At 43.2% G+C, this 15,615-nt stretch overlaps 1 protein-coding gene across 2 annotated transcripts in view; it reads left to right on the forward strand.

Moving 5' to 3' along the window:
* Nucleotides 1–2,353: 2,353 nt before the first annotated feature.
* Nucleotides 2,354–15,615, forward strand: part of PIK3R3 (phosphoinositide-3-kinase regulatory subunit 3) — a 150,626-nt gene continuing 137,364 nt past the window's right edge. The window contains exon 1 of one of the 2 annotated variants that reach the window (XM_047725289.1): nt 2,354–2,499. The gene's annotated coding sequence lies outside the window, so the exon portion shown is untranslated. Of the gene's footprint in view, nt 2,500–11,680; nt 12,536–15,615 lie in introns of those variants that run through there. The other variant, XM_047725288.1, reaches the window with a different exon arrangement.

The raw sequence follows: 15,615 nt of genomic DNA on the forward strand, positions 1-15,615 counted from the left end.
TACCAGATATGGAGAAGTGATAGCAGAACCTCTGAGCGACAAAGGAAGTTTTCAAGGTTATCAAGCCTTCAGTGTCAGTTGGCTGAGTGTTGAATGTTCTGACCAAATTAGTAGTTCAGGGGGTTTAATATCTACTATCTATCTATCTACTTATTTGAGAAGGAGAGAGAGAGAGGAGGGGCAGAGGGGGAGAGAGAGAGAGAATCTTAAGCAGGTTCCATGCCAGCATGGAGCCCAACGCAGGGCTCAATGAAAGGCTAGATGTAGGGCTTGACATGGAGCTTGATCTCACAACCCTGAGATCATGACTGCAGCCAAAATCAAGAGTCAGACACTTAACTTAATGAGCCATCCAGGCACCCCCTGCAGGATTTATAACCACAGGTTTGCTCAGATTTTTTTCTCTCTGCTCTATCAGAGAGTATGAGAAAAGATACCTGCTTTTGAATTGGGGCTAGAGATACTTTTATAGAAGGCGGAGGAAATAGGAGCTGAAGATCCAAGCAGTATGAATCAGGTGCCCCAAGGGAAAGGGGCTTTAGGGAAAATTTCAGCTGCCAGATCCAAAGTGGTCTTTTAGATTGTGCCAACTGTTGAAAGTAACGTGAGAAAAGGAGGAGGGGAGGCAGCTCAAGTCTTGGAGTAAGGGAAACTGAATCAACTGACGTGATTGTAGCTATCCAGCAAAGACTCCAATGACAACTATACCTGAGGACTAAATGGGACAGTTGAAAGTGCTAATGATGGCCCTATAGGTCTAGAGAAAGAGGTATGAAGATGGACACTTCTGAGGCTCTAAAAAGCAGAACACTGGAGGAAGTTGGGGGTCAGGGAGCTGCTGGCCAAGAAGAAATCCTGGCTCTAGCATCCCTAAAGCTGAAAAACATCAGGGAAAGAGGAAGTGAAGATGGGCCCAGAGTTTGAGCTATTTTCAATGCTCACAAGAGGAGGCCCTGGCCAGGTCTCCCAGAAGGTCCCATCTTTGTCTTATGGAGACAGAATCATAGGAGGAAGGCCAGCCAAGAAAGTCATTAAGTCCCAAATGTTGCTTAATGGTGAATTTACAAGAAGCAAGCACACAAGTCACCTCCCATGGCAGAAATTCAGTGGGTCAGATGCAGTTTTTAGTCCTGATTGTGAGACTACAGGTTTTGTGGAGATGAGGGAAGAGGTGAAAAATCTGTAGTTATATGTTGACCCTGGTGGTATTCAGGAGAGGTAGGCACATTGGTAGGGATCAAGTGTAGGCTAGAGTATTTACCAGAATTCTGCAGGGACAGAGCTTCTGGATGTTTTCACCTCATCCAGAAGTAGAAGCCACAGGAAAATCAAGGCAATGAAGAGCTAAAAATTCCCACCCTCTCTGTTTCCACTTTGAGTCTTCTACCTTAAAGCTTTAATTTAGAGGATTCCCCAAATTCAGAAGTGGAAAGAGAAGGTGTCATGGAAGGACCAAAACCAGGAATAGTTTTCTCTAAGAATGAGGAGTGACTGGGCTTAGGATAAGCAACATAAGCTTGAAGCTGGAAACCCACGCCCTTTAGAAAACAGTGCAGGAAGTCTATATTGTCTGAGATGGGTGATTTTTTAGCTCACTTTGAAGACCTACTGATTAACTGCACCATCTCTGAGTTTCACATCCCATTGATTCCCTTTTGTGATAGAGAAGAAAAAAAAAAAAAAAAAACCAGGTAGGATCTGGGATTGTGTGGATTTCCTGGCTCTGAATAGACAGTCTGAAATAGTCCAGCACACTGTGTTCCTTATACAGGATGGCTTAGCCACTTCCTATGGAGTCAGTTGTTTCCAGCATTGGATGTTAGAGCAGGTATTATAAGTCCCTAGACTGCAGAGGACATAAACAGGGTGGATTTTATCTGTCCTGTGTAGATTTAACAATATGAAGGGATGGGGGTTTCGGGACCCCTGTTCCTGTTCAGGGTTTACTGGACAAAATGATTGGTCATGTGAATTTATCAGGGAAGTGTTTTATTTATTCATTTATATATAATATTTATATAGTCATTATATATACACATATATATATACACACTCATATGTAAATTCTCCAAAACCTTGAAAAGCATGAACAATGGCTCTTCAAGAGTAGTGAAAGTGTTTCTTGTTTGCCCAGATTGTTTTTGAATCTCAATCTATGTAGCTTGGGTGCAGCTGACCCCATACTCTGCTTCCAAGGGTGCCACATGACCTAGGCCTGTACAATTAGGACATTCCATCTCACTGGACTCAGTGATTGGTGCAGGGGTGATCATGTGACCCAAGCTAGGCCAATAAGACTCAACCCCCAGAATTTTTCTGCACTTGTATGGAGAAACTTGCATTCTGCTGGATGGAGTTGCTAAGCAGGTAGAATGTAGCCTGCAGGTGCTGGAGACTATCCTTGTCACCACCTGGGGAAACCTCAGAGGGAAGGAGAACTGAGAATGAATCTGGTTCCAGCTAACACTGTTTGAACACCTCTACTTAGCTGTGTGTCAAGTAAGACCACCCTTTTATTTGGTTTAAGTTTGTTTTCTGTCATTTATAGCTAAAAAAGTCACACCAATATAATGGTGATACTAGACCAGGTGGGAGATTTTACAACTTGAGTATTTTTATTCGATCTCAATGAAAGGTGATGACATGTAATTACACAGGGGCTAAACACAGGTCATGAGAAGATATCTGTTGTTAATAACTAGTCCCACCCTATCAAATATGGGAAACTAGAAATATTCATAATGTTTATGGGTATGAACAACTCTTCTAGGATTACATTGGAAACATTTTTTGTTTTCTAACTTGGTATTATCAAGACAGACCCAGAACACCAATTCAGAAATTAGCTTAAAATTCAGAAGGAAGGGGACGCCTGGGTGGCTCAGTGGGTTAAGCCGCTGCCTTCAGCTCAGGTCATGATCCCAGGGTCCTGGAATTGAGTCCCGCATCGGGTTCCTTGCTCAGCAGGGAGCCTGCTTCTCTCGCTGCCTCTGCCTGCCTCTCTGCCTGCTTGTGTGTACTCGCTTGCTCTCTCTCTCTCTCTCTGGCAAATGAATAACATCTTTAAAAAAAAAAAATTCAGAAGGAAGTCAATTCCCTCACTCCCTTGACCCCTTTCTGGAGTTCATGGCCTTGGTAACCTTGATGACCTACTTAGTTCAGGCTTGTCCTAGCTATTGTCCACCTGCCCTGATAATATTTTTGAGGGTATCAGAGTAGGGACTATGTTAGAAAAATAAAGAAGAGGAAAAGTTTATATTTTTTGTTAACTTTGCTTCCAGGGGTGCCAAATTATTTTGTCCAATAGTGAGGAGCAACACTATTAAAAAAAGCTTTCCTGGATCAAAAGAGGGAAGTCACAGATAAGTTCTGAGACAGACCAGTTGTGTCAGGTACTAGACTACACCTCAGGGGCTCATGTTTCCCAGTGTTAGGCTGGTTGCTTCTTGTAACTGGGTGATGTAGATCTGTGAGCATGCTGGTGATTTCTCTTCACTCATATACTCATGGGCCTCTAAGAGTCAGGCTCTGAGACAGGTCTAGCAGGAAGCCTTAGATACCATGCTTACAGTGACATTTGACTGTATGGTCCAGGGCAAATCATTACTACCCTAACTGTGAATGTGGAGTTGGGAAGAGGAGTGATTGGCAGGACCCAAGCCAAGCATATGTGTATGGGGGTTGTCCCCAGAGAAAATGCTCTAAGTTTCCCAAGGGAGAGGACCAGAACATCCTCCAAAGGAGATGTTTCAAGTCCTGATTAATGGGGTTATACAGAATATTTGACATCTTTGGCTGCCTAGCATTTGAACACCCTTCCTATTTTGGAGGACTCCCAAATCAGATGGGAGGGAAGGCCCATAAACTCTAATATGAGGTTGAGTGTGGTGGTAGAAGATGCAAGAATGAGATAAAATGCTGTTTTAGGATTTGGGGCTGCCCATTAAACTCAAAATAGCTAATGCGTGATATAATGTATAGCCTGAAAGAGGGAGAGGAAAATCACAGTGACTGATCAAAATAATTTGCCACTGCAGGGAGAACCTGTGAAAAAAGCTGTTTGCCTGTTTGTAGCCCACACAGTAAGCATTAGGGTTCTTGAGGAAGCCCTCTCAGGCACTACTACGGGCCCTTTGGGGAAAGAGTGAGAAAATTGGGCAGTATTTCAGAGGGTAAATGTAGTGGCCTTAGTTAGGATTCTTGGGTTGCAAGTAACAGTATCTAGTTGAGCCTGCTTAAACAAACAAGGAATTTCACACATTGGTACTAAGAGGGGGAGAAACAGGATCCAAAGGGAATAATAGTGATTTTCACTGAGTGCTTCCTTTGCAAGAAGCACAAGATGAGCAGAACACAAGGTAGTCCCTATTCTTGAATTAAAAAAATGTAACTGTGAGTGTATCATTTTTCAAATTCTCAGAGCTGAAGATATAAATGACCAGGCCTTTCATGTTCTATACTTGTACTTTTCTTATTCAAATGGTGATCTTAAATCCCAGAGGTTGCATCATTTCCCCAGACTTCAAAGATGATGGCCCTACAAATGTATCCAGGGAGGATGCAGGAGGCCTTGTTTTAACATATTGATTTTATAAAATATTTCTAAAGGATGCTTGCAATTTTATTGTTCATAGAAGCTGGGATAATGCTTTTTTTTTTTTTTAAACCAAAATGTCCAAAACAGGAACTGCACTGATTTTGCCCTGTAATAAGAAAACAGGTAAGACAGTTCAGATTTGAGACCTGTGGAATTATAGTGTAATTATTGTACATTCCAGAACAGAGGCAAGAACTGCAAATCGTTCCAAACTATTGAAATAATGACCACAGGAAGTGAGCATACTTTAAAACCCTATATGGTGTTACATTTCAGAAATGAGCTGGGTTGGAAAAAGAAACCAGCTTCTCTTCTCGCTGCTGAGTTTTCCTGAATTTCCTACAAGCGGCTTGGAATTTCGCAAACAATTCACAGCTGATAAAATAGAAGGGCAGCAGAACTCAGAGGTAGCCAAGCAGGATAGAAGGGTCACTGTCCCTTGCATTTCTGTAACCAAAAACTGTACAATTTTTAAATTTTCTTTTTGTCCTCTTAAATAAACAGGAATCAGCTGAAGACCTACAGAAAGGATTATCAGGGTAACCTGAACTTAGGCTGCCCCAGAACCTTCTTGGAGAGTTTAGTTTCTTCTTACAGCTTTTGTTTAAAGAACATTCGCTGGCTACCCACTGTGTTCCAGGCCTGATGCTGGACACTAATGATTCAAGAACATGGTCTCCACCCATGAGGAAATCCCTCATCATGGGGAAGAGATAGACCTGGAAACAGACATTTTGAACATGGTGTGCCAAGGGCTGTGCAGAGGCTGGCATATGAGTGGGAGTTTGCCACTTAACAGTGGAGTGTGTTTTTGAGGAGAAATTTCTACTGTTTTGAGGACTGCAGTATGACTAGTCTTACGAGTGACAGGAAAAAACTGTGAGAAGTGATGGGAAGAGGTAGGCAAGGGCTAGATCATCAAAGCCTTGAATGCCAGGCTGAGATTTAAATTTAGGCTGAAGGTAGAAGGAATTAAGGCAGGGTTTATGCAAGGAAGCTTTCTTTTTTTTTTTTTTTTTTTTTTTTTTTTTTTTACCTGAGCCAAGGCAAAGGCTTTAACCCACTAAGCCACCCAGGCACCCCGCAAGGAAGTTTTTTATTTAGAGTCATCATTCCCTGCGGAGTATGGACTGGAGGGGGCCAAGCAGAGAGATTATAAGGAGGTTGTTGCAGAGTCTGTTTAAAGATGATGAGGGACTCTCTGGTTGACCTGATTTTTTGGGTCAGCTTTCAGTGAAAGTTTTTCAGGCTTGGAGGTAATCATACAGATTTGGAAAACAGAAATAAACAGACTATATGTTTAAATCAGGCATATATAGGTTTGGGCAGCCGAGATGTCACCTCCTTTAGGAAGCCTTTACTCACCTGCAGGTGGGCAGAAATCATCACTGTTTGGGGCGCTCACATAGAACTTTGTCAATTTACTATAATTATTTATTCCTTTGTTGGCCCCTCCTCTATGGGCTCCAGACTCAATGTTAGGCACTCTGCCTTTTTTCTTTTTAAATTTTATTTATTTGACAGAGAGAGACATAGGGAGAGAGGGAACACAAGAAGGGGTAATGGGAGAGGGAGAAGCCTGCTTCCCGCCGAGCAGAGGGCTAGATGGAAGTCTGAGGATTCTCAGATCACAACAGGAGTGGAAGGCAGCCGCTTAACAACTGAGCCACCCAAGTGCCCGTAGGCACTCTGTTTTATTCATTTTTGTATCCCCAGTGTTTGGAAGCATCAATAAACATTCATTAACTGAATGAAGGGGGGAGGGAAGCTGTGGAAAAGGTACTGAACTGGCTGTCAGGACATGGGGCTGTAATCCTGGCTCTGCTACCAAGTGACTTCGAACATGTCCCCTCACTGCTCTGGGTCTCAATTTCCTCATCTGTAAAATGAGAATAAAAATACAACCCTCCTCCTCAGGGTTATGGAGATTAAATGAGGTAACAGAGCTCACCAGCTGCCTGCCCAGTTTGTGCCCTGCCCTTGTCAAACAGCCTAGACTATTGTTCCTGTCGTTTGGATCTCATTTGCTCTCTCTCTCCTGGTGAGAGCTGAGCTGAAAGCCGTTGCCTTGATGGAGGGGAAGTTTGCAGCAGCCGCATAGGTACCATCCAGGTGGCCCCTATGTTGCTGGAAGGGCAGACAACAAAAAGAGAGGAGTATGTTAAGCTAGAGAGAGAGAGACTCCTGCTTTTTTGTGATACCCTAAAGCTGAAGGAGGACTCAAAGTGGGGAGAGTAAGGCAGGGAAGAGAGAGAGCATGTCTGAGGGGTCTGAGGAAGCCCTTAAATGGTGTCCCCTAAACCCAGGAGTTTAGCAGCATCTGGAGGAATGCCACTTCTATGAAGACCACTCATTCATTCAATGTTTTTTTTTTTTTTAAAGATTTTATTTATTTATTTGACAGAGAGAAATCACAAGTAGGCAGAGAGGCAGGCAGAGAGAGAGAGGAGGAAGCAGGCTTCCCGCTGAGCAGAAAGCCCGATGTGGGGCTCGAACCCAGGACCTGGGATCATGACCTGAGCCGAAGGCAGCGACTTAACCCACTGAGCCACCCAGGCGCCCCATTCATTCAATGTTTTAATTTTTCAGTGCCTTGGGCTGCTATCATTAACACTATCATAGTTTTTTTTTTTCTTTCCCTTTTAAAAAAATTTTTTATTTAAATTCCAGTTAGTTGACATACCGCATATTATTAATTTTGGGTGTACAATTTAGTGATTCAACACTTATATACCACTCCTGGTGCTCATCACAAGAAATGTACTCCCTAATCCCCATCACATAGTTTTTCAAGTTTTAAGAAAGATGTGCAGGAGAGAGAAAAAAATTGTAAATGCCAAGTAAAAGGAATACCACTCTGAAAAAAAGGGAAAATCATGATTTTAGACATTACTATCTTTAACCACTGAGCCATCCAGGCGCCCCTAGACATTACTATCTTAAGAGATGACTATCCATTCCCAGGTGAGAGGTCTTTCTAGAAGATCCACTAGCACTGGTCTTTTTACATTGGTCTTTTTACTTTTTACAAAAGTAAAGGGAAACTTTTTTTTTTTTTCTAAAGATTTTATTTATTTATTTGACAGAGAGAGATCACAAGTAGACGGAGAGGCAGGCAGAGAGAGAGAGAGAGGGAAGCAGGCTTCTTGCTGAGCAGAGAGCCCGATGCGGGACTCGATCCCAGGACCCTGAGATCATGACCCGAGCCGAAGGCAGCGGCTTAACCCACTGAGCCACCCAGGTGCCCCTAAAGGGAAACTTTTATGTCAAAACTTGATATGTGCCCAACCTACAAGGCATATGGCTGAGGAGGTCCTCAAATTTCCAGCTGATGATTTGTAGAGTTTTCTTGGAATACCATTTACTGAGTTTATTTAGCTGCTGGACTTGGCCTTATCATAAGATATTTGGTCAAGAAAGATGATGAGAGAGGGGGGAAAAAAAAGAGGGGGATTGAGGCCAGTGATTCTTCCCCAAAGGCCAAAGTCAGTTCTGGCATTAAAGCTAGTGACCTTAAAAAAATAATAAAAGTGTGTTTCCATTTTGCAAGGCTTTTAAAAAATATTGTGTGCTCAGATGGCACCTTTAATCACGAAGAACTTTTGGCTGAGTTCCAGGCTGATTCTGCTGGCACAGAGAGCTCTGAGATCATACCCTATATTCAGTGCACAGGAGAAATATTTCATCCATCTCTGAAAAAAAGAGGGGGAATTGGAGCATATTTGAACAGTTTGATAGCAAGACCATACCAGGGTGAAAAGTGAAGGACACCTTATTCATTTGGAGTTATAGAAAGGTACTATTAATTCTAAATACTTAAGTGGCAATTTTTAAAAAAAATTTTCAGTGTTTCACAGTAAGCTAAGAAGCTTGCATAAATCTGAAGGCAATCTCTTATTTCACAGATAAATGAAGGCAGACAGATTTTTTTACTTACCTAAAATTACTTTAAATTAAAAAGAGTGGCACCTGGGTGGCTCAGTTGGGTTAGGCGAGTCTGACTCTTGATTTCCACTCAGGTCATGATCTCAGGGTTGTGGGATCTAGCCCTGTGTTGGGCTCTGTGCTTAGTGGGGAGTCTGCTTGAGATTCCCTCCCTTTGCCTGCATCCCCACCTTTTTTATTTTAAATAAATAATTTTAAAAAGTGTTTATTTATTATTTATTTGATACACAGAGAGAGAGAGAGAGAGAGAGAGAGAGAGCAAGAGCACAAGCAGGGAGAGCAGCAGAGGGAGGGAGAGAAGCAGGCTCTCTACTGAGCAGGGGGAGCTTGATGTATGGGGCTTGATCCCAAGATCCCAGGATCATGAATTGAACGTATGGCAGAGAGTTAACTGACTGAGCCACCCCAGCACCCCTAAACAAATATTTTCTTAAAAATTAAAAAAAGAAAGGAAGGAGGCAAAGAGGAAAAAAAGAATCCAAAGTAGCAGGTTGTGACCCAGGAGTTTGAGCTCTTAGAGCTGAATTTAATCCACACCCAGGCCAAATATAATTCTCCAGGATGGAAATGGTCCAGGACACCAGAGCTAACATTCTCTGCCTTTGCCAAAGAGCCTGAGGTGGTTTGATGACATGCAGTCACAGCCTCACTTTTATTTCTCAACTGAAGGAAAGTAAGGCCAGCTTCATATGACAGGTGCTTCCCACCATAGCAGGGCAGTGGTTCCAGACCCATTCAAAGGAAATGTGCTTCCTCTTGATTCATCGTTGCCTCTTGCATTACTGTTATTTTTTGGAGGTCTATTCAAAGCTTTGCTTGTTGGATAGTTGGGTCATATAATTTTAGGTGGCAAGATTGACTCAAGCTTTACCCCAAGTGCCAGTGTTGAGGATCAGACTATATACTGTGCTGCTTCTTCACTGCATTTCTCCAAGTCTTAGGCTTGGGAAAGGCTGGGTGATTGCTCTGCATTTTAAAAATTGAAACCCCACCACTAAATGATGTAAAGTGGTCCAGGCGAAAGCTGCTGTGGAAATCTGAAAGCCATTATCTTTTCCACACTTCCTCTCTTCACCTTCATTTTGTTTGGGAATGCACAGGGACACCCGTGAACAAAAATAAACCAACTTGCCCTTGACTGATCGTTCTGCCTTTCGAGTTATCACATGTGAGTACTTCTGGCTCCCAGATATGGTGAAGTAGAGACTGCTGGGAAGCCGGCCACAAATTAGAGTTGATCTTCCAGCATCTCTTACCTAGAGAAAGGGCTCAGGACATTCAAATTAGCAACATGCCCTATCCCAAAGTTGATCTGGCTTTTGAATCAGGTTTGGATTTCAGAAATGTAAAAAAAAAAAAGAAAGCATGTAAGAATCCTGATGTATTTCCTCAGTTCAACCCTGTCCACTTACTCTTACCCGCCCTTTTAAATTCAAGACTCTACACAGAGACCATACACATTTTGACTGCTGGCTCCCAGGACTGTCTCAACTTAGAACACCTTTAAGGAAGGCAGGCTCACTTTAGGAGGTAGAGGGTGAAACGTGGCAACTCTTCCACAGGAAGGAATCAATAGAGTAGAGCCACTCAGGGTAGGAGGTTTCACTAGGGCTTAAATCAGGTTGTCAACCCAAACACAATGGGCTTTGTTACTCCTGTGTAAAGAGGAAATGGAACAATTATTGGCCTCCCCAGACTGTATTGTAGGGTATGCAGGATGTCAATTCCAGGCATAACCTTTGGGAGACAAAAATCTGCTTTTGGCTATTCAGTGTTCCCCAGCAAGTTAATTAGCTGTTTCTGAAATGCATGGTAATATTCAGCATTTTCATAGTGAAGCCCATTATAGTTTTAAGCTTGAGGAAGGGACTGGGTGTATACGGAAGGGGGTCTGTTAGGGAAACAGAATAGGGCCCTTTTGGCTGGGGATTCTAACACCTGTGATTTATCTCAAATCACACACGCACTGTAATTTCAAGGCATGTTTTCTGGCGTGAGCACTCGAGCTGAGGGGCCTGCTGCAGCTCCCTATTTATTTCAAGTGTGGGGAGTTACCTTTGGGTTCAAAAGTCCTTGGGTGGGAAGCGCAGAGAAACTGCGAAATGCCCTTAAGAAAAGCCTAAATGCTCAAAGGAGGAAGCCGGGACTGGGTTGTGGTAGCGGTCTGGGAAGGCTACCGGGCGCCATGGGCATTTCCTCTCACCGAGGGGTAACGGTCCTGCAAGTGAGTTTAGGGACCTTTTCTTTATTTGACAACTTATTGCGGGGGATGGGGGCTGTCCCAGTCCAGTAAAGAGGTCTGTGGGGGAGACACCCTGCCCGGGGACTTCCTAAGGACCAGAGGAGCGCACGTCCCGCCAAGTGACAGCACGCGCCCCTCTCAGTCCGCTCCCCTCCCCCGCAGCGTCTCAGGGCAGAGGTGTCTCGCACCAGCTCGTCCCCCCCCCCAACCCCCCACTCGTCCGGCCCGACCGAGCCTCAGCGCGAGCCCCGCCTGTCTCCGGGCAGCCTGAGCCCCTGAGCGCTCGCCCAGCCTGTCAGTAACCGCCGTTTGCGCTTTCTTTCTTTTTTTTTTTTTCCTCCTCTTTTCTTTTCCCCCTCTGCCTTTGTCCCGCTTAGTAACTGGGCTCTGACCAATCGCCGCCTTGCCGGCCAGCGCCGGCTGGCTCCTGATTGGTCCGCTTGCGGCGCGCAGCCGTCTCCCGCTCCTTTGCTGGAGGAAGGCAGACAAAAGACGCAAGCTCCGGGCTCCGGCAACCCGGCTCAGCCAATCACCACTCACCTTATCCTCTCTTTCTACCCCCTCCTTCCCTCTCTCCTCTCCCTCCCCTCCTGGCTCGCGTGCTCCCGGCACTGACTCCTGGCGTGCGGCCAGCGCCCGGACTGTACCATTCTGATTGAGGCTGGGGGGAGAGAGGATGAATGATTAAGAAGTCGAAACGCAGAGAGCGTTGGGGAGAGTTGAAAGCCGAAGTGGAGGACGGCTTTCGGAACGCTTGCACAGGCACCTGATAGAATCCCCCGTTCATCGAGTCGGTATAGAGGGGAAGGAGCAGTAGTGATGTCGCCTTCCCCCCCTGCCCGGTGCGGTTGGGTGGTACCTCAGCGGGGGAGCGTGAGGCGGGGGAGGGTGTCCCTCTCCGCGCCGTTAAAATGAAACTCTAGTGGCTGGACTCAGGGCAGAGCGTGAGGGGAGCCGGCACTGGCGGGCTTACTTACGGCCCTGCGGGAGCGCCCAGCCGGGCAGAGCTAACTGGACTTTCCGACGGGCCCCCATCTCGAGGCTGCAGCAGCTTCGGTTCCGAGCTTGACTGGAACGGAGCCCGAGTCCCGGCCCCTGAGGGGATCGCTCTCTGCAGACCAGTGGGGCCCCCGAAACTTGAACGCAATACCCACCCCCCCTTTTTATGCCTTCCTTTGTCACTTCCTCACCTTTCTCCCAGCGCGTTCTTTTTATCTCCCCCTTTTCATTCTCCCTCCCTCGAAGGACGCAAAAGTGGCTGCCGAGGAAAGATTTGGAGGCAGTGGGAGCTTTTCTCTTTGGAGAGCGACAGTGTGGAAGGGATTTTTGGGAAGCTGCTTTTTAACATCTCAGCCCTCTGCCTCCACCCCCCACCCCCCGCCCGAAGCCTCCCTGTACCTCTCTGAGGAGAAAAAGCCCGTAGATTGAAAGTTCGGGGGGCATTTTGCTGGGTGCTGTAAGAGGAGACGGGGGAGGACCCCATCCTCGTCCTGGTAGTTGGCTGGACTTGTACCGGCCGTTGGAAACCCAGAAGTATATATCCGTGTGGGACTTTACAGATCTATATTTTTAGATTTTTAAATATCAGATAAAAAAATATATATGCTTTCTATATATTTCCTGACGACCTGCCCCTGACAGCGCGATGTACAATACGGTGTGGAGTATGGACCGCGATGACGCAGACTGGAGGGAGGTGATGATGCCCTATTCGACAGAACTGATATTTTATATTGAAATGGATCCTCCAGGTACTTGGGGAGAGAAAAAGAATCTTGTGATGGGTCTGATTTGTATATAACGAGACCTTGGTGGTGTTTTCAGGGCAGAAGTGTTCCTGGGAGCGCTAGGTTTGGGATGAGGGGCAGATTTGCAGTTAGAGCTGCAGTAAAACTGCTTCTGGTTTATCCGTTTAAAGTTTGCAGTTAGGACCCTGATCCTATTGTCCTGCGAGGGTGGGGGTGGGGGCTGGAGTGGGGGTGGGAGGAAAGACCCGTTTCTTTTACTTCGTGTCGTTCAGGTTTTTGTTGTGCCCCCCCCCCCTTCAATTAAAGATTCTTCTACCTGCAAAGGATGCTTTATACCCGAGCCTTGAACTCAGCCTTTTCCTTTGGGGGAATTCTTTAAAGCTTGTCATTTCATAACGTTTGTCTTACTTGGTTCCTTGTGTTTTACCTTCGTTAACTTCTGAAACTGGGTTGCCTATGTGATTATTCATTTTAAGACCCCCTTTTTCTCTTACAGAAACCAAATGCCGGTTAGTAATTTTCAGGGATTGGGCGTTTTTATTCAGTCATGGTCTTAGTCTGAGGTTTTTCTTCTCAGGACATAGTCTCTCAGACAGATCTACGTGCAGTATTTTATTACTCGTTAATTTATGGTGATTTCACTTAATTTATGGGATAGGGTTTAATGTAACTTCAATTCTTAGACTAAAAAAAAGGAGGAATCTTTTGTGTGTGAATCTATGTGATGTGTACATATATGTGATAGGTTCGAATACACATAATGTAAAGTATACATATACTGTATTTTTACTTCAGAGCTTTGTCTGAGACCCTTACAGACATTTTGTGTATCTGGTAAGAAAGGAAAAGGAAGGGAAAATGGAAAAGTTGGGTAATTGTTTTTCTTTAAATTCTAACCTCATTTTATGATTATTAGCTGTCAGATTTTCAAACCCCTTTTTGCAGTTACAGATAGTGCTTTACGTAATGATTTGAATAGGTAGAGGGCCTTTGTGACTCCTTATTTTTGTTGAGATTGAATTGGTTATGTCTTAAAAATGTGTTGCAGTTAAGCTTACAAAATAAATTGTGTGTCATTGGGGAGCCTCAATTATTATAAGACTATGTATTTTTGGAAACATTTGAAAGGATTGGAGCCCATGCAAGTACAATGAAGTATAACTGTTTTGTAGAATGTTTATAGAAATTATTTGTGCCCTTGTGAGCTGTAAATTATCTTTTTTTTTTTCCCAGTTAGAGTGTTAAATGATGCTGTATTAAAAACTCCTATTAAATCAGCCTTTTTTACTCTTTATGATAATTTAGAATTTTTCTCTTTCCCTTCATTTTGGAGCTTTCTTTATTTGTTTTTGTCATTGTGACTGCAATCCAGATGCAGCTTTTCAGTGTTTTGCAAAGTTTGTAAGATTTGCCACCCATCTATTGTGTGTATTTCCCCCTTTGTTTCCCCCTAACGGTAAAGCATCATTTCTATTAGATGCATTTGTCATTCATGTAAATGAAAATTTAATACATCATTGATTCCTCCTGTAAAAAGTAAAGTTAATAATTCTAGGTTTTTATTATAAGAATTCTATATTCAAACTGCCTCAGAATCACTATATTGTAGTATCTTGCCTTGCAGACATACAAAGGGAATTTGTTGGGCGGAGAGGTGAATAGGGAGGAGGGGAGAAAAATGAAGAAGGAACTAATGTTTGAAAAATTTGGGCCCAGTGGAAAAATATTGGCCAAGTTCAGTTGAGTTGTCCAAAAGTGGTTTAAAAAAAAAGAGTTGACTATTATAATTATGTAGTGATGTGGGTCTTATAAGGTTGTATAGAAAATTCTGATCCAAACGTTGTGCATTTACATAGAAATAAACTTCTGAGTTTAAAATGCTCATCCTTGGATGAAATTTTGCATACTGAGATTCTATTCAGAGTATTGGAAGTATGCATATGCGCTCTTTATTACTCATTTTGTAGTCTTAGTGTAGATTATGGTTAGTTATGCCTAACAGCTCTTAATAAAGGAAGCACACTTGAGTATGCTGGAATATTGCCTGTGATGGGAATGGCTTTTAATGGAAATAATGTGATGCCAGTCTTGTTTTGTGTGATAAATCAAGGTTTTGAAACACTTAAAACTAAGTAAATTATTAGTGAAGAGGTTGCAGCATGTCTTGTATCTGTCTTCTTCCTACCTTCTATCCCAGCTCAAGCTCTTATTTCCTGACTGGACTGCTTTGATAGTGTTCTAACTGTTCTTACTGTTCTCCCCGTTTCTACTTTGTTCAGTCCACAGTATTCTTCAAGTACCGTCTGATGATTTGCCTTCCAGTGGTAAATCTCCCAATGACTTTGAAAACCTTCCAGTGCCTTTCCTTTGTGTATTAAAAAGAGTACCAGATTGCTTACCTTGTCATTTAAGTCCCTGTTTTTTTTTTTTTTTTGTTCGTTTGTTTGTTTCCAACCAAGTTTTCCAGTCTAGTTTCTTACTAGAGTCCATCATATAGGTTCTGTGGAAAGCTATTTTATACTTGCTGTTTCTTGAATGACTGCTTTTTCCTCTTCCAGGGATGCTTTTCACTTGTTGAAATCTTATATGTTTAATATCTACGTTAGATGCCTTCTTTGCCAGGATATATATTTCCTGATCCCTGATATTAGAAGATATCCTTCCTTTCTTTTCCTTTTCTCTTCTAGCACTTCTCAGAACTCCTTTTCATTCTATGAAGTAGATTCTGTTTTTATGTATACTATCCATCCCATGGAATTATCTTCCCATCAAGTTATGAGCTTCTTATCTTGCTCAAGGTCTTGCAAACAGTAGGGAATTTAATAAATTTGTGTTGAATTAATAAATATCTAAGGAGCACCATTTCTTTCTAACCTCTAAGTGCTTTTCTACTTACTGTCCTTGGTCACCTCATTCCTTGGCTATTGCAATAACCTAGAGTTAAATAACTTGAATTAGACAGTTGTTGACTTAGGGTCTTTAACTGTAATATTAGTATTACAGTTTTAAAAATATGATTTTCAAAAAAAATAAAAAAATAAAAATATGATTTTCATTTATATTTAAGACTGAACCATAAATGC

This window comes from Lutra lutra, chromosome 4 (genome assembly GCF_902655055.1).
Source record: "Lutra lutra chromosome 4, mLutLut1.2, whole genome shotgun sequence".
Taxonomy (NCBI): domain Eukaryota; kingdom Metazoa; phylum Chordata; class Mammalia; order Carnivora; family Mustelidae; genus Lutra; species Lutra lutra.